The sequence below is a fragment of the Amblyomma americanum genome, chromosome 7 (genome assembly GCF_052857255.1).
Source record: "Amblyomma americanum isolate KBUSLIRL-KWMA chromosome 7, ASM5285725v1, whole genome shotgun sequence".
Taxonomy (NCBI): Eukaryota; Metazoa; Arthropoda; class Arachnida; order Ixodida; family Ixodidae; genus Amblyomma; species Amblyomma americanum.
Genome location: NC_135503.1, coordinates 133,425,246 through 133,444,616, shown reverse-complemented (window position 1 = coordinate 133,444,616; position 19,371 = coordinate 133,425,246). Strand labels below are relative to the sequence as shown.

General features: G+C 48.3%; 2 non-coding genes across 2 annotated transcripts; both read left to right on the top strand.

The window, feature by feature from the left end:
• The first annotated feature begins 3,442 nt into the window (after nt 1-3,442).
• Nucleotides 3,443-3,514, top strand: TRNAM-CAU (transfer RNA methionine (anticodon CAU)). Its single transcript has one exon. It is a non-coding gene; the product is annotated as a tRNA-Met (tRNA).
• A 3,005-nt stretch (nt 3,515-6,519) lies between these two features.
• TRNAI-UAU (transfer RNA isoleucine (anticodon UAU)) lies at nt 6,520-6,591 on the top strand. The gene has a single exon. It is a non-coding gene; the product is annotated as a tRNA-Ile (tRNA).
• Nucleotides 6,592-19,371: the final 12,780 nt, after the last annotated feature.

The following is a 19,371-nucleotide window of genomic DNA, read 5'->3' as shown; positions in this document are numbered from 1 at the left end:
GTAGAGGAACAAATAATAACTTGTGCAAGGGGGCGGTTTATCGTGTGTGACTCCACATACGAAACACTCGCGGTGAGGGTTGTTGTCCTGTATGCTCCTACGATACAAAAGGAACGCCGCTGATTTTTTGAACAGTTAGGTTCGTTCCTTGAGTGCAGTCGAGTGCTCATATTATTGGATGATTTCAATTGTGTTTTTGACCCTAAAGATCGTTCAAATGGAAAAAATGTAAAAGACCTGAGTGCTGATTTGTTGAAGAGTGTCCTGAACGAGTGCAGCTTAGAGGACGTAATGGACCTGGCGAAAAGTCATAAACATGTGGATTTTACGCAATTTCAAGGAAGTAGCCACGCACGACTCGACAGAATATACGTGTCGCCGGAGTTGTCGCCTTCCTGTCAGCAGTATAAAGTGAAGCAAGTGTCCGTTAGTGACCACTGCCTAGATACGGTAACTTTGGGAGGAATGAAGCAGCGTAAATCAAAAAGGGACTGTGATCTGTGAAAGCAAAACTCAAGGCTTATAGAAGGCGACATATTTTTAAGAAAAGTTGAGGAAAGCATGGATATGCTTAATAATAGTGAAGCAGGATGTATTGAATCTTGGGAACGATTTAAGCAGGAGGTAGAAATAAATGCCATTGAGCGTTCAAGCATATTAAAGTATGAGGGAAAAAAAGAAGAAAAGCAACTGCGAGAGCTTCTGGCAATTTGTTGTTGTTGTTAGCGTATCTTTTGATAGGCTGACAACAACAACATTTAGGGCGCGAAGAGGAACAAACGCCGGGCATGTTCATGCATGATATAAAGGGCGTCAAAGTTAGGCTAGAAGCTTTAGATGCTCAGAAGTACAGAGGGGCAGCGATAAGATCACGCACTGAAAAATGGCTTACTGGCAAAACGCCAACAAAACGCGCGCTCTTAGATGAAAAGCGATACGCGCGCTCGAACGAGACCTCAGTTATCGAATACAAAGGGCAAATCCTGAGTTATCAAACTGGAATTTCGAGTGCATTCGTGGAACATTAAACATTGCTGTGAGCTGTTTGCAAGCAAAGCACCAAGTGAAGAAGGGTTTCGGGAGAACTTTTTGCCACTTATGCCAATATTAGGAAATGAGATTACTGAAGAACTACAGAACGAATTAAGTATTGAGGAAATAGTGACAGCAATTGATGAACTGAATGCCGGAAAGTCGCCGGGACCTGACGGTTTGAGTGCGGCCTTTTATAAGAGCTTTAAATATGACCTTGCCACTATGCTTTATAAGCTTTTCGAGGAGCGCTTTGAGGTCGGTAGGCTGCCACCTTCGTTTAACAGTGCCCATACGGTCTTAATTCCTAAGACAGATGACCCAGCCAAACTGGTAAAAGCTACAGGATATAGACCGATCACGTTAACAAATGTTGATTATAAAATTCTGATGAAAGTGTTAGCTAAGCGATTGCAATACGTCATAAAGGATATTGTAGGACCTCACCAAACGTGTGGAATAAAAACCAGAAGCATATTTAAAAGCATTCATGTAGCATGCAGCGTGCTCGAGTGCTGCGATGCTCTAAATAAGAAAGTGGCTATGGTTCAAATTGACTTTGAAAAAGCGTTCGATCGCGTGTCTCATGAAATACTCTACTCTTTGTTGGTACATATTGGTATCGGTTCAGTTGTTCCCAAAGGGATAAAAATGGCTTATGCATGTTGCTCGACACGCCTTATGATAAGCAAACTGTTATCTGAAAATTGATGTAAGGGCATCTGTTCGACAAGAATGTCCACTGTCCCCTCTCCTTTTTGCAATTTATTTGGAGCCTTTTTGTAGGATGATAACTGCGAGTGGGAACATCCGAGGTTTTAGGTTGGCAGCGTGTGAGATGAGAATACTGGCATACGCTGATGACGTAGCGCACTTTTGTGAAGACCGAAGAAAGAAGCGTTACAAATAACTGAAAGGTTTTGCAGGAAAACTGGCAGCGCTGTTATTTTAGACAAATTTCTCGGAGTCTGGCATGGGCAATGGGACTTAGAGCCAGAATTGTTCTGCGGGGTCCGATGGGCTACAACTCCCGGAGTTTATTTGGGAGTCCCGCTGGACAAATATGGGGAGAATACCAGTTACTGTAATGAAAAAGCAGAAGAAATGCAGGACAGGACGAAAGGGTGGATGGGCCGTAACCTTTCCATTTTCGCGCGTGCTACTGTATGTAACACCTTTCTTGTTGCAAGGATCATGTATTTACTCCAACTATTATATTGTGCACGAAACAATATCCAAAGGTTCCATCGGGTTTTTGCTGTTTTTATTTGGGCGTCCAATTGGGAACGAATTCGCAGAGATAATCTCTTCCTGAGGGTAAAGGTCGGAGGACTGTCTCTTATGCATCTATATGTTCGGCAAGTGGTTTTAGGGTTTTGTTTCGTGCATGACTAAAATGACTCCTTCTTGCGAACATTCATACAAACCATGCTATCTAGTGCACTTCCAGAATTCATTGTCTCTTCGTGCAATGCTCGGAGGTACACAGGGTCTCGCTTCCTGCGAGAGGTGGTCTGGTCATTCAGGTTTTTGCAAGTGCGGTTTTCTCTAGAGTATTTAGCGAGTGTAACGCCGATGCCACTATACAAGGATCTTGTTGAGCAGTTGTTTCCAGCTACATTGTACAGAACCTTATACTGTGAAGGCCCTGGAAAAGACGTTCTCAGGCGAGTTAAGAAGATGACTGTTGCGGCTGGCGTTAAAACATTCTTTTTCAAATTGCATACAGGAACCCTACCAGTAAAAACATGGCTAGAGGAAAAGGGCCTTTTTGTTCCTTGGGGCTCAAACTATCCCTTGTGTAGAAAGCCGGAAGCGGTAGAACACGTGTTCCTCGATTGTTGGGATGCGATGTTCTACTGGGATGTTTTGCAAAGAACCCTAAAAAAAAGACTTGCCATTGACACCGCGCGGAATTCGGTACCTGACCACTGAAGGTGATGTTGCACAGTATGACCAGATTATGTTATTGGGCCTTCACAGCATTTGGAGGAGTAGAATGGCTTTTAGACATTGTGACTTGGATGCACGATCGGTATGTGATTATTTTGTCGAACATATGTATAAATTATGAGAAGTCCTGAAGCAGCAGGACAATGCGGATGATGTATTGAGTCTGATGGACCAACTTGTTGTAATGAAAGTCCATTACACACGGTTGTCTGCCAATGGGAATGACAACTACGATATCTTATTGATGTGTATATTCATCCAAAAAAGAAAAAAAATGAGTGTGGCGTAGTGGAAGCGTGCTGGGCTCACAACCCAGAGGTCCGTGGATTGAAACCACGCTCTGCTGCAGCTTTTTTTTCTTTTCTTTCTGCCTCCATTTCACCCGACATACTCCGTCGCATGGCCAGCATGTTGATTGAAATTAAAATACCTGAAGCATACACCCGCTACCTTGTTCAGCAGAGTGGCGCAGTGGAAGCGTGCTGGGCCCATAACCCAGAGGTCCGTGGATCGAAACCACGCTCTGCTACATCTTTTTTTTTTCTTACTCCATTTTACCCGACATTCTCCGTCGCATGGAAGTAATGTTGATTGACATTAAAATACACGAAGCCTATGTCCGCTGCTGCATCCAGCAGAGTGGCGCAGTGCACTTGGATGGCTGTGCACCATGCCGATCTGAACCCACGGCCTGCTAGAGAGTACTTCAAAGTGTTGCTTTTATACGCGAAGTTTGTAGGGCAAGCAGTGAGTAGCCAGACTGGCTGCTGATGTTAGACGCTCTTGTCAATTTGAACCGCTTTTAAACACCGGCGCATGCCAAAGAGCGGCAAGTGCCTTTTCAGCTGTTTCATTTGCGTGCGTGCGTGCGTGCGTGCGTGCGTGTGTGTGTGTGTGTGTGTGTGCGTGTGTGTGCGTGCGTGCGTGTGCGTGTGTGTGCGTGTGCGTGCGTGCGTGTGTGTGTGTGTGTGTGTGTGTGTGTGTGTGTGTGTGTGTGTGTGTGTGTGTGTGTGTGTGTGTGTGTGTGTGTGTAAATATGTATTATTGTTGGCCGCAGAACAGGTAATAAAGAAAAAAAGCAGAGTGGCGCAGTTGATGCAGACAGGTACAGTGCGGCAGTTATTCGTTCTCGGTCCGAGAAACTGTGGGCAAAAGAAACACCAACAAAGCGAGCGTTATCGGGAGAGAAAAGTTACGCGCGTAACAAGGAAATACGGGAAATAAGAAACGGGAACGACATTTCGGCTGACAGCACAGTTATCAAACGCGTCATTGTCGATCATTTCAAAGAACTCCTTGGCCATTCGCGCAATGTTGAAGGTGGTTTCCAAGCGCAATTTCTGCCGTTGATGGCAAAGCTCGATGACGAAGTTAAAACGCGCCTGGAACAACCGATTTCCGCGAAAGAAATAGAGGACGTAATAGACGCTCTGCCAGCTGGAAAGGCTCCTGGCCCTGATGGCCTGGGGGAAGCTTTTTATAGAACATTCAAAACAATGATAGCTCATGTTCTGCTCAAGGTTATCGCCGAAGCTTATGAGCAAAACCGTGTACCACTCTCCTTTACATCTTCGCACATTGTTCTTATTCCTAAAACTGAGTCACCGGAAAAACGCCTGCTAGTGGGGTCTTATTGTCCGATAAGTCTCACTAACGTCGACTACAAGATATTCATGAAGGTTCTGGCCAATAGACTGCAGAGTGCGATAACCATGCTGGTCGGCCCACATCATACCTGCGGTATAAAGGGTCGAAGCATCGCCACGAACATACACGTAGCGCGAAGTGTGCTAGAATGTTGTGACGCGCTTGCTGAGCGAGTTGCGATGATGCAACTCGATCTCGCAAAAGCGTTTGTTCGTGTTTCGCATGATGCGCTGTTCGCAATATTGGACAATTACAACGTAGGAAGCGTAATAACAGGCGGCGTCAAGATGGCGTATGCCAATTCTACAACACGGATCATTGTGAACGGAGACCTGACTGATAGCTTGCAAGTGCGCTCATCTGTGAGACAGGGATGTCCGTTGTCGCCCCGGTTATTCGCTGCTTACCTCGAGCCGCTTTGCATAGCCATTCAAACTAACGAGCGCATAATGGGATTTAGGCTGCAGTCAGCGCATGTGAAAATTCTGGCTTATGCCGATGACATTGCTATTTTCTGTTCCGATAGAGAATGCATTTGTGAGGTAACAAATGTTGTCCATAAATTTTGTCAGTGCACGGGGGTCTTGATAAACTGAGAAAAAAGCTATGGTTTTTGGCATGACAGTTGGGAAGCCACACCAGACCATTACAGTAGAATGCCCTGGTCCACCACACCGACAACGAACCTTGGTGTGCCTCTTGACTCTTACCGGGTCCTTAATCCGTACTGGGAGGACCAAACTTCAAGGGCGAAGGAAAAGGCTGATGCGTGGCAGGGGAGACAATTGTCTGTTTTCTCGCGCGCCACTGTCTGCAATATATTTCTCATTGCAAAGATATGGTACGTGATGAATGTGCTTAGTGCATCACGTGTTATCATTAAAAAAATTCACCTTGTTTTTGCCGTTTTTATTTCGTCTTCGACTTGGGAGAGAACCAGTCGAACAAACTTGTTTCTGTCTCTGAAAAAAGGTGGGCTAGGTCTTGTACATTTGTTTTTGCGACAAGTTGTTTCACGGTTTATGTTTCTCCGTGACCAAAATGAAGTGTTCCTTCGCACAGTAGTGCAAGTTAGACTAGGTAGACACCTGTCAGAATTGGTTGTATACTCATGTCAAACTATGAGTGGTGCACTTAGAGAGTACATGCGTGAAGTGGTGCTCGCATATGGAATGCTGCATGTTCGATTCTCTGCAGAATACTTGAGTAATGTTACGCGGAAAGAATTGGACTCGCATTTAGTGGACGCAATGCTTCCTTTACCGACTTACCGTTCGCCACAACGTGGATGCCCAGGAGGAGATCTGCTCAAGAGAGTTAAGAAGATGCCAGTACTACTATCCGTCAAATGCTTTTTCTTTAAACTGCATTCTAACCCATTATTAGTCAAAACATGGATGCAAGATAAAGGTCTATTCGTCCCTTGGACAACTAATTGTTACCTATGTAGGAAACCTGAAACAATAGAACACGTGTTTCTGGATTGTTGAGACCCAATTTTTTTCTGGGATGTTCTTCAAAGAACTCTAAAAAAGGATTTACCCATAAATTCACACGGTATAAGATTTTTGGCGGTTCATAACACCAACGGAATTCTATTCGACTCGATAATTCTCCTTGGCCTCCACAGCTTATGGAAAACGAGGATGCAGTTCAACAATGCAGATATTGAAGTCTGACCCGTGCGTGATCACTTCATAGAGGGTGCTATCCGTTTCAGTGAAGTGTATCGGGCACTGCCCGAACCACCAGAGTGGATTTATGTACTTGACGGGTTGGCACAGTTGAAGCAGTTTTAACATGTGTCAGTCAAAGCTTCGCTGACGCGTTTTATCTGTTGAGTTTCTTTGCTTTGAATCTCAAAGACGGCAATAAAGGAAAAAAAAAAGCAGAGTGGCGCAGTGGAAGCGTGCTGGGCCTATAACCGAGAGGTCCGTGGATCGAAACCACGCTCTGCTACATCTTTTTTTCTGTCTTTCCATTTTACCCGACATACTCCGTCGTGTGTCAGCATGTTGACTGAAATTAAAATACCTGAAACATATATGCCCTCTACCCCGTCCAGCAGAGTGGCGCCGTGCATTCGACTTCCGGCCACCGAGCGTGACGGACGTGAAATGACGAGCTCCGTTAGAGCGGCTTCAGCGGCCATGCCCGGCCACGTCGTCAGGATCTGAGTACCAGGTTGTATTGCCGAGTCTGCCAACCGGGCGTTTTGTTGTGAACGCCGTATTTTTGCACGCTGATGTAAGGGCCCGCCCATACCGGGTGGAAGATTTTCGCGATGCGCTCGCTCAGCTATCGCTCTTGCCGGAAGTGGTCGCCCTAGGCGCGTATCGCATGAATCATGTCTGGGCGGTCACTTTCAAAGACGACGAAACGCTGAAGAAGATTGTCAGTTCCGGCGAGCTGAAAGTGAAAAGTGCCCGGTGCCTTGTGATCGACCCCGCTAACCAGGACGTGCGAATGAAGCTGCACTGGCTGCTTCGCAGTGTTCCGGACAAAGATGTGCGGCTTGCCTTCGCACCGTTTGGAAAGGTGACGGACGTGTCGAGGGAGCGGTTGCGCGTACACGGGGTGTCTGACAAGGGCTCAACGACGAGGCTCGTGACGTTGAGGTTGAACGCCGGCGTGAAGCTGGATGACCTGCCCCATCAGGTGAGCGTCGCTGGCGAGCTGGCGCTCGTGGTCGTCCCGGGCAGGGCTCCGCTCTGCCTCCGATGCCGGGGCACAGGACATATCCGCTGTGAGTGCCGGATCCCACGGTGCAGTTCCTGCCGTCGGTTCAGGCATGAGGAAGAGCAGCGCGCTCGTACTTACGCCAACGTCACCGGGTGGGTGAGCAGCGAGGACAGCTCGGAGCTGATCATGGACGATGCCGACGCGGAGGAAGCATCGAAAGCGGCAAGTGAGCGAGCGGCGCAAGAATCCACGTTGACGCCTCCCCAGACGGATCAACCGGAGATGCTATCCAAAGTCACTGCAGCAACCGGACAGCTGGTTGTAGCTCCCGTAGATACTACACCAGACGCCAGCATGCCGAGGGGTGCGACAGAAACACCTGTGGACTCTTCGGAGAGCGTCACCCTACCTTCGGCGGAACCCATGGACATTTTGTCAGCCGCAACCAACAGCGCGGCCGGAAAACGTACGCACGATGAAGCCGGTTGTAGTGCGCCTCAACTGGACGCCAGTGGTGAAGAGCCTCCGACCAAAGCGCCAGGTATGAGGCGTTCGACCTTAAAGCCGCAGCCAAACGTGCCGGTTGACTCACGGCAGGCTTGTAAACAGCCTCCATAGACTTTTTTTTTTGTCGCTGAGCTTGCTTTGGGGAGTGGGGGCGGAGGGTTATATATGTGTAATACGAAGGTAGATACCATAGGTTAAGGCACCCTTTGTTTTCGAAATGGCAGCTCACCTACGCGAATTGCTACGTGTAGCCACCTTAAACGTTAGAGGCCTCGGAGCGAGAAGGCGACAGTGCCAGCAGAGTCGGCTTCTTCTTGAGAACGACCTTCACGTAACTGCAATCCAGGAAACAAAAATTGAAAGCCAAGAAACGACTGACCGATTGGTGTCTACCTTTCGTGCGCACTTTGATGTGTGCGTGTGTCATTCTCTCGGTGCCTCAGGTGGTTGCATTGTCTTTATTAGAAACAACAAAGGCATAACTACGCATTCGCTCTTTTCGTGTGAAAGCGGTCGTCTCCTGGTCGCCGATTTCTTGTACTGTGACCTGCCCTTTCGAGTGATTTGTGTGTATGCACTATGCACTAAATGTAGAAATCGAACGCAAATTGTTTTTTGAGCAATTGAGTCGTTTTTAAAATGCGACAAGATTGTTATGTTCTTAGGAGATATGAACTGTGTTTGTCAGGCAGTCGACCGGGCCAAGCATTCGGCCGTACGTGATAAGAGTGCAGAATTCTTGAATGCTCTAGCCAGTGACTATTGTTTAGAGGATGTAGGAAGTGTTTGATGACTTTCACGCGCCTGCAGTACACGCACTTTCAGGGAGATAGCCATGCTCGACTGGACTGTATATATGTGCCGACAGACTTTGTTCCTTTGTGCACCTCGTACGAAGTCAAGCCGGTGCCATTTAGCGACCGTTGCAAACTTTGGCAGAAGTCGCTTTAAAAAGCGCTTTAATTGGCCTTTATGTAAACTCAATATAAAGTTACTGGAGCAAGAAGGCTTTGTCAGTGGAGTAGGAAAAGTGCTAGAAAAGCTGCTCATGGAGCAAGCGGCAAGGTACGTTGTTCAGTGGGAAGAATTGAAGCAGTTTGTCAAAATGAGGGCAATTGAAACAAACAGCGTTATAAGGTTTGAACAAAAACAGAAGGAAACCCAGATCCGTGAGCAGCTTGCGCTGCTCATTAGTGTAGAAAACACTCAGCCAGGAACTTTTTTAAAGAAATAAGAAATACAAAAGCGCAGTTGGAAAAAATAGATACAGATAAGTACAGCGCAGCGGTGGTGCGCGCACGCGCCGATAATCTGTGGGCAGGTGAATTGCCAACAAAGCGCGCATTAGGCGATGAAAAAAGATACGCCTGCCAAACAGAAATACGCCAGATACAAAACGGCGACGAGCTCTCGGCCGATAACGATATTATCAAGCGCGTAATCAGAGATCATTTCAACGATATGCAGGGTCAAACGCGAAGGGTGGAGGCAGGTTTCCAAAAAGATGTTTATCGCTTATGCCAAGGCTCGACGATGAAGTCAGAATTCGTCTTGAACAGCCAATATCCGTTAAAGAGTTAGAGGAAGCAATACGCCTTTTACAAACATTTCAAGACAGAGACTGCCCATATTTTGATGAAAGTTCTTGTCGAAGCATATGAGAAAAAACGTACGCCATTGTCTTTCACAACATCACACATTGTACTCATACCGAAGTTCTCGGAGCCAGAAAAACGTCTGTTGGTGGGGTATCATCGCCCGATAAGCCTCACCAACGGAGACTATAAGATATTCATGAAGGTTCTGACAAAGAGAATTCAGGGTGTCATAACAATGTTAGTGGGGAGTCATCAAACTTGCGGTATCAGGGGTCGGAGCATCGCCACTAATATACACAAAGCGCGAAGTGTTCTTGAATGTTGCGACGCACTTGGCGACAGGGTGGCAATGATGCAGCTAGATCTCGCAAATGCTTTTGACCGTGTGTCACATGATGTTCTGTTCAGCTTGCTAGATCATGCTTATGTGGGCTGTGTAATATCTGAGGGCGTACGAATGGCGTACGAAAAATGCACAACGCGCGTCATTGTTAATGGGGAGTGCACTGAAAGCCTGCACGTACGCTCTTCAGTGAGGCAGGGATGACCATTGTCACCCCTCTTGTTCGCAGTCTATCTCGAGCCCCTCTGTCTGGCTATACAAAAATCTGACCATATAACTGGCTTCAGGTTGCTGTCAGCTCACGTGAAAATCATGGCTTACGCCGTCGACATCGCTGTGTTCTGCTCAAGTAGACAGAGTATCTGTGAAGCCACGGCGGTCGTTGAGGAGTTTTGCAAATGCACCGGGGCGCAAATAAATTGGGAGAAGAGTTATGGATTCTAGCGTGGTGACTGGAAGGAAACGCCAGACTACTACCCTCGACTTCGACTCCGACGACGTATCTTGGCGTGCCGCTGGATTGCTATAGCAGACCCGAACCATACTGGAGTGAACAGGCGGCAATGGCACAGGAAAAGGCCAGTGCGTGACAGGGGCGACAACTATCAATGTTCTCGCGCGCCACCGTGTGTAACCTGTTTCTCATCTCCAAGATATGGTATGTCTTGAATGTGTTGGGCGCCACACGGATCAGTATTCAAAAGATTCACAGGGCTTTTGCCGTTTTTATTTGGGCGTCGACTTGGGAAAGAACCAGCCGAACAAACTTATTCATGCCCGAGAAGAGAGGAGGTCTCGGTCTGGCTCATTTATTTGTACGACAAATCGTGTCTCGCTTTATGTTTCTTCGCGACCAGAACGACACTTTTCTTCGCACTGTTATGCCAGTTCGTTTATGTCGATTGCTACCAGGATTTGTAGTATGCTCGGTTGAAGAGATGCGCGGTACCGGGAGAGGTTACCTGCGCGAAGTTGTGCTTGCGTAGAGGATGTTACAGGTGCGATTTTCAATGCAGTACCTCTCCAACGTCACTAGAAAAAATCTGTACAAAGATATAATAGAAACAATGCTCCCTGTACCCATTTACCGATTGTCATATTGGGGAGGCCCAGGAGCAGATGTGCTCAAAAAGGATGAAAAGACTGCCGGTGTGCCCATCTTTAAAAACTTTCTTTAAATTTCACAAAGGCACACTGTAGGTAAAAACATGGATGCATAATAAAGGTCTCATTGTCCCTTGGTCGACAGACTGTTTTTTGTTTAAAAAACTTGAAACAATATATCACGTGTTTTTTAGGTTGTTGGGATGGTATTTTTTTCTGGGATGTGCTTCAAAAAACATAAAAGAAAGACTTACCATTACATCCGCATGGCATCAGGTTTTTACCGGTAGGAAAACAGGACATCCCTTATGACACTATTATGCTCATTAGCCTCCATAGTTTATGAAAAACAAGGACACAATTCAAAAATGGGGATGTAGTTTTGAGATCTCCACGCGAGCATTTTATTGAAGGTGTCATAAGACTGAGGGAAGTGTATCGGGCACTGCCTGATCAGCCAACATGGATAAATATGCTTGATGACTTGGTTGAACTGAAAAAATTTTGACTCACCGTGTCAGTACAAGTGTTGCTGACATGTTTTATTTGTCTGTACCCTTTGTCAAAATGCAATAAAGAAAAAAAGAGCAGAGTGGCGCAGTGGAAGCGTGCTGGGCCCATAATCCAGAGGTCGCTTGATCGAAACCGCTCTGCTACATTTTTTCTCTCCATTTTACCCGACGTACACCGTCGCATGGCTAGCATGTTGATTGAAATTTAAAAAGAACGCGAAACATATGCCCATTACTTCATCCAGCAGAGTGGCGCAGTGGAAGCGTGTTCAGCGCAGAGGTCCGTGAATCGAAACCACGCCACGCTACTTTTTTTCTCTCTCTCCATTTTACCCGACGTACTCCGTCGCATGCCAGCATGTTGACTGAAATTAAGATACCTGAAACATATGCCCACTACTTCGTCCAGCAGAGTGGCGCAGTGGGAATCTGCTTCCGGCCACGGGAGTGAATGGACGCAGCATGCAGGGCTCCAGTGGAGCGGTTACGGCGGCTATGTCTGGCCGCGGAAACAGGGCTTTTGCACCGGATGAGGAATATCAGGTGATTCTGCCTACCCTTCCTACAGGACTTGTGTTGAACACAGTTTTTTTTTTCACGCTGACGTGCAAGCCCGCTCTTATCGGGTCGAAGATTTCAGGGATGCGCTGGCTCAGCTGATGCTGCTCCCCGACGTTATCGCCTTGGGGGCGTGTCGCATGAGCCATATATGGGCTATTACTTTCGCGAGTGCTGAGGCGGTGACGAAAATTCTTTCTGCCGGCGAACTGAAAGTCAAGGACCGCCGCTGTGTGGTCATCGACCCGGCAAACCAGGACGTCCGCGTCAAGCTACACTGGTTGCTGCACAACGTGCCCGACGAAGACGTGAGGGTAGCCTTTGCTCCGTACTGCAAGGTGAGCGAAGTCACCAAGGAACGGAGGCGCGTCCAGGGTGTCGCCAGCAAGGGGTCGACGACGCGTTTGGTTTCATTGAAAATGAATCCTGGCGTGAAGCTGGAAGACCTCCCTCACGAAGTCAGGGTTGGCGGTGAGTTGGCTCTCGTGGTTGTACCGGGCAGAGCTCCGCGGTGTCTGCGCTGCCACGGTACTGGGCACATTCGCCGTGAGTGCAAGGTTCCACGATGCGGCGCCTGTCGTCGCTACGGGCACGAAGAAAGCAGCTGCGTACGCACGTACGCGAGTGCTGCCGTCCCAGTCAACACTGACATCTCGTCCGAACTTGTCATGGACGAGGCTGACGCGGAAGACGCCGCAGCAGGGGCAGGGGACGGGGTGGAGAAGGAAAAATCCCCAGCTGTGTCTCCTCCGGAAACATCCACAAGCGTAGAGGAGCCCAGCAGTAAGCGACAGCAACAGGTAGCGCAGCCTGCAGAAGTTAAGGCGTCAACGGACAAGGTCTTAGGCAGTGGGGCGTCAGCTCCCGTCGTTACTCAACATGGTGACAGCATGGAAGTGACCGATGCGTCAACCATCAACCAAGCAGGTAAGCGACCGCACGAGCACAGTGCGAATGGAGAGCCCAAATTGAGCGAAGGCGACGAACCACCGCACAAGACTGTTGGTGTGAGGCGACCGACGCTGAAACCACAGGCGAATGTACAGGCCGATCAACGAGCGGCGGCAAAGCCACCGCCTTAGTTGGAGTGAGTGGTTTCTGTGGACGTGAGATGTCCTTTTTCGGTGTCGGACTGCATAAGCTGATTTTCCAGTCCATACGCATGAGGCACTTGTGCAAGAGACGTTGGATTACCGGCACCGCACCTATCGAACACCTTTGACTAGGCAAGTCACCCGCACCGTCGCCTTGTGTCCCGAGGTATGCACCATATGGCTCCTGTACCTAAACTAGATGGCTTCTACACCTCTTAGAGCGTTGCGCATTGCAACAATTAATGTCGGGGGCTGGCTTCCAAGAAGCGAGTACCAACTAAGCCGGCTGTTTCTCGGTAATGACCTAGACATAATAGCCGTACAGGTGACGAAAGTCGAAAGACAGGAACAGGCGGACCGTATGGTGCAGCCTTTTACGACACGCTACAATATTTGAGTGTGCCATTCTTCTGGAACATCGGGTGGTTGTGCTGTATTTATTAGGAATTCTTTGGGGATTGTCGAGCAGAATTTAACTGTGTCAAACTGGCCGTTTGGTTGTAGTTGATTTTATTTTATTGCAATTTGCTATGGAGGGCCATATGCGTGTATGATTCTAACAGAGAGAACGAGCGCAAAGAATTTTGTGAGCGCCTTGAACAAACTGTCTGCTATGAGCGGTTAATTTTGCTTCTGGGTGACTTTAACTGCACTTGTAAAGCAAAGGATAGAATTACAAGACTTCTTTGCGATAAAAGGGCGGAATTGTTGAATTCGATTGTGCAAAAAAATGGTTTAGATGATGTTGCTGAAGTTCTTTCGGTAGCGCCGCATTTTACTCACTTCCAGGAAGAAAGTCACGCGAGACTTGACAGAGCGTATGTGTCGCTTGATCTGATTCCTTTGTGCAACAGCTACGAGGTGAAACACATGTCATTTACCGACCACAGCTTAGTTACGTTTACCCTGGGGAAAAAAGAAAAGAAATCTCGTTTCTCGTGGGACCTGTGGAAGTTTGACGCACAGTTACTCGAGGACGAACGCTTTGGCATTAAAGTTAATGAATGCATTAAAACATTGCTATCAGCAGAGCCTAGGAACTGGGTAATTAGGTGGGAAGATTTCAAACAGCAAGTGAAAATAAACGCGATTGAAAGGGCAAGCATTATATGCCACGATAAAAGTGTTAAAGAAAAAGAACTACATTGCGAACTTGACTTGCTCGTAAGCCTGGAAGGTTCCCAGCCGGGAAGATATAAGAAAGAAATAAGAGAAACAAAAAGTAAACTTGAGATTATCGAAACAGACAAGTATATAGCTGCCATCATACGGACACGTGCTGAACGTCTCTGGCTTGACCAAGTACCTACTAAACGTTCGCTTAGTGATGAAAAAAAGTACGCGACTCAGAAGGAAGTAAAACAAATCAGGTGCAGAAACGAGGTAACGAATGATAGCAATGTGATTCAGTTAGCGTTTGTTCAGCAGTATCGGGAATTGCTTGGGCGGCGATGACTTGAAGAAGAGGGGTTTGCAAACACGTTCTTGTCCCGTATGCCAAAGCTAGGAGACGAAGTAAAACAAGGGCTGGAGGTACCAATCAGCGTAAGCTAAGTGGGAAGAGCAATCGAAGAGCTGAGTGCCGGAAAATCTCCTGGTCCTGACGGCCTAGGTAGTGATTGTTATAAGAGGTTCGAAGCCGAACTCACCCAAGCTCTACACTGCGTCTTCACCAAAACTTATGAAACAAAAATTCCGCCGTCATTTAAAACAGCACACGTGGTTTTAATACCCAAGAGTGAGGACCAGGCTAAACTTCTGTCCGTTGGGGCTTATCGGCCGATAAGCCTAACCAACGTTGACTATAAAGTGTTTATGAAGATTCTTGCCAATAGACTGCAAAAGGTTATAAAGGACCTTGTAGGGCCCCACCAAACGTGCGGTATTAAAGGTCGCACCATTGGAACAAATGTGCACATTGCTAGAACTGTTCTTGAATGTTGCGATGCCTTCGGGGGCCGAGTTGCCATGACCATGATGCAGCTTGACCTTGCAAAGACCTTCGAACGAGTGTCGCACGAAATTCTTTTCATCATTCTAGAATATGACGTAGGCTCTGTGATAATACAAGGTGTACGGATGGCGTATGAAAACTGTGTTACCCGAATTATAGTGAACGAACAACTGACTGAACCTGTGCCTGTGTGTTCTTCGGTCAGGCAGGGTTGCCCGCTCTCGCCTCTGCTCTTTGCGATCTACCTTGAGCTTTTTCTGTTATCACTGTTACACAATGATGGGATCTGCGGTTTCACTCTTCTGTCGGCGCAAGTAAAAGTGCTTGCTTACGCTGATGATATTGCTGTTTTTTGCGCGGATCAAGAAAGCGTTAAAGAAGTTGTGAAAGTTGCGGGGGAATATTGCAAAAAGACTGGGTCCGAAATTAACTGGGATAAGTGCATAGGTTTTTGGGGCACGGTGATTGGGACAGCACACCTGCCGTGTTTGCTAACATGAAATGGACTACCACCACTGTGAAGTAATTATGGGTACCCTTGGAGCATTATAAAAGCAGTACGGAGTTGTGGGGTGAGATGACGCAGAGTGCAAGGAAAAATGCGGATGGATGGAAAGGACGTGACCTTTCTGTTTTCGCGCGAGCAAGTGTGTGAAATGTATTTTTAATAGCCAGAATTTGGTATTTATTGCAGTTCGTGCTCATTACCCGAGCAAATCCGCGGAAGCTGCATAGAGTGTTTGCTGTTTTTATTTGGAGCTCAAACTAGGAGCGAACAAGTCGAGTTAATCTGTTCCTTCCGGTCAAAAGGGGCGGCCTTGGTCTTTCTAATTTGTTTCTGAAACAAATTGTCTCAAGATTTTTGTTTCTACGTGATCAAACCGATCCTTTGTTGCGCACAATGTTGCAGGTGCGCTTAGGCAACGTGTTGCTGGAATTTGTTGTGTCCAGTTTTCCGGCCACGAATCGTGCTGTAACAGGTTTTTTGCGTGAAGTTGTGGCAGCCTTTTGCACCTTGAGCGCTCACTTTTCGACTCAGTATCTAAGTGCTGTACCCAGGAAAAAACTGTACAAAGATTTGCTAGATATCTTTATACCTGCATCATTATACCGTTCCTTTACTGCGGAGCCCCAGGCAAAGATGTGCTAAAGCGAGTTAAGAAGATGCCGGTAAGACCGACTTTCAAATCCTTTTTCTCTTAAACTTCATACTGGACCCTTCCGGTGAAAACATGCTAAACGATAAAGGCATTTTAGTGCCCTGGACCATCGACTGCATACTCTGCAAAAAACCAGAGCCATCGAACATGTGTTTATAGACTGCTGGGCCCCGGTTTTCCACTGGGACATCTTGCAAGAATATTATAGAAAGAACTACCTTTAACTCTCTATGGCATTCCGGTTTCTACCTATAGAAAGTGAGGAAGTTCCATACGACATGTTTATGCTACTGGGCCTCCACAGCATCTGGAAAACGAGAATGGCGGCAGGCACGCAGACGCAATATGTGCGACCAGTGATGGAAAACTTTCTAGAAGGTGCAGTTTTTCCTGAGGGATTTTCTCCGCAGTCAGCCCCAGCCGCCGGACTGGGTGGCAGTTGTGGATGAATTGATTGTTATGAAAATGCTTACCCCCTTCGTCTCGGCCAAAGTTTGGCTAGAGATTTTTATTCCTGCGTATGTATTGTCCACCGGCAATAAAGAAAAAAAAAAAAAAAGCAGAGTGACGCTGTGGAAGTGTGCTAGAGCCCATAACCCAGATGTCCGTGAATCAAACCACGGCATGCTACATCTTTTTTTTTTTTGCTCTCCCCATTTTACCCGACGTACTCCGTCGTATGTCAGCATGTTGACTGCGAATAAAATACCTGAAACATATACCCGGTACTTCGTCCAACAGAGTGGCGCAGTGGAAGCGTGCTGGACTCATAACCCGGAGTTCCATGGATCGACACCACGTTCTGCTACATTTTTTTTTCTCTCCATTTTGACCGATGTACTCAGTCGCATAGCTAGCATGTTGATTGAAATTAAAAAAAAACCTAAAACATATGCACACTACTTCGTCCAGCAGAGTGATTCTGCTGCCGGCAACCGTTCGGTGCTGACGCAGAATCATGAGCTCCGGCGGAGCGGCGATAGCGTCCCTTGCTGGCCGCGGAAACAGGTTTGCTGCCGACGCAGATAACATGTACGAGATTTTTTTTGCCTACTTTGCCAAGCGGATGTGTTATGCTAAACACCGTGTTTCTGCACGGTGACGTACGAGCGAGGCCCTACAGGGTGGAAGATTTTAGGGACGCCCTCGCCAACGCTGGTGCGCTCCCCGACGTCGTGGCGTTGGGGGCGTATCAGATTAACCATATGTGGACGGTGACGTTCAGCAGTGCTGAAGCCACGAAAAACTTGCTGCGTTCAAGGCGCTGCAAGTGAAACGACACCGGTGCATCATTTTCGACCCGGAGGATCAGCCGGTAAAGCTGCGCCTGCATTGGATGCTGCACGGCGTGGCTGACGATGACATCAGGACTGCTTTCGCGGCGTTCGGAAACGTGACGGAGGTGACGCGGGAGCGTTGGCGCGTCCAAGGGATGAAGGAGAAAGGCTCAACCACCAGGCACGTGCTACTCAGGTAGAAGCCGGGAATGAAGGTGGATGATTTGCCACACCAGGTACGAGTAGCCGGTGAGCTGGCTCTCGTGGTAGTGGCTGGGCGACCGATGCAGTGCCTGCGTTGTCACGGCACGGGCCACGTTCATCGCGACTGCAAGGTGCCCAGGTGTTCCCAGTGCAGGCGCTATGGACACGCGGACGCGGACTGCGTCCGTACCAACGCGTCGGCTACCGGTCTCGGAAAGGCGAACGACACCACGGAACTCATGGACGTCGCCGAGGCGGAGGAAACAGCGACTGGCACGGACGAGGCGGGCAAGTCGGCTTCGACGCTTGCCACGTGTTGAGCTCCAGGGAGAGCACCAAGGTGGCCGACAAACCAGCGAGCCAACCGCCGACGGCGGACTCCCTCGGCGCCGCTAACGTGACAGCTGGGAACGGGGCTAGCCCAACAGAGCCCGAGGCCGTCGAGTCAAACGACCCGAACGAGGACAACCACGGGAAGAGCGGCGCCCGCACAACTAGCGTCACGCCCCCCGTCACCACACCGGCGAAGCGTCCCCACGACCAGACCAGTCCCGAAGGGGACAAGGTGGTAGCGCCCGGCGTCGAGGAACCCTCTGCAAAGACCTCTCAATCCCGGCGTCCGAAGTTCCGGCCGCGCCCGAACCTTTCGCATGACAAGCGGGCCGGCGACAAGGTACTCCTCGAGCAGGCCGCTGTTCTTCCGCCGGGTGATACCGGCGGCAACAGTGGCATCTAGCCGCACGCTAGACGTGGGAGGTAAGCGCCATGCTATTGGGTCCTTCCTCTTGTGTAAAAATGGCTCCCGCTTCCGCCTTTAACGTCGCTACGCTAAATGTCAGGGGCCTGTCGACCAGGAAAAAACAAGGTCAGGTGTATCGACTTATTACGGAGCGCGAGATAGATGTATTGGCCGTGCAAGAGACGAAAGCGGATGGCAACGAAGGAACCTACAGCATGGTGCGACGTTTCACGACTAGATTTTTTGCTGTCGTCAGTCATGCAGTAGGGACATCGGCTGGTTGCGTGAACTTTGTAAAGAAGACCCGGGGCTAGAGGTGCATGATTATTTTTCGCGTGTGTCTGGTCGGTGTATTGTCGTTGACTTTTCACTGAACAGCATTTAGTGGCGCATTGTTGTCGTGTATGCACCGAATGTGGTAGAGGAAATATTTGCTTTTTTCCAAAGCCTCCAAGAGCGCGTTCGCACGGAGAGGCAGCTCATCGTCTTAGGCGACTTCAATTGTGTCCTAAATGCGCGCGATAAGTCAAGCATCCGGGGGTTTCGAGACAGGAGCACTGAAATGTTGATCAGAATTATTGATAACGGAAACCTGGAGGATGTGGCTGAATGTCTTGAGGGTGCACGGGCAGTGAAGTTCACCCATTTTCAGGGTTCAAGCCATGCACGGCTGGACCACATTTATACATCAGTTGACCTTGCCCCTGTATGCAGCCAGTACGAAGTTGTGGGAGTGTCCTCAGACCACTGTTTAGTTGAGTGCTGCCTGGGAAGTGTGAAGCGAAGCAAGGCATTTTCATGGGAAATGTGGAAGCTAAACAACACGCTTCTTCAAGACGATGTGTACTTCCGAGCAGTAAAGGATGAAATAGGAAAAATAAACCCGTGCAAGAACCTCAAGATTTGGCAACAGTGGGAGCTAAGCAAAGAGTCTTTAAAAATCAAAGCAATAGAAAGGGCCACTTGTATCCGGTATAAGGAAAAACAAGACGAAGCTGAGGGGGCAC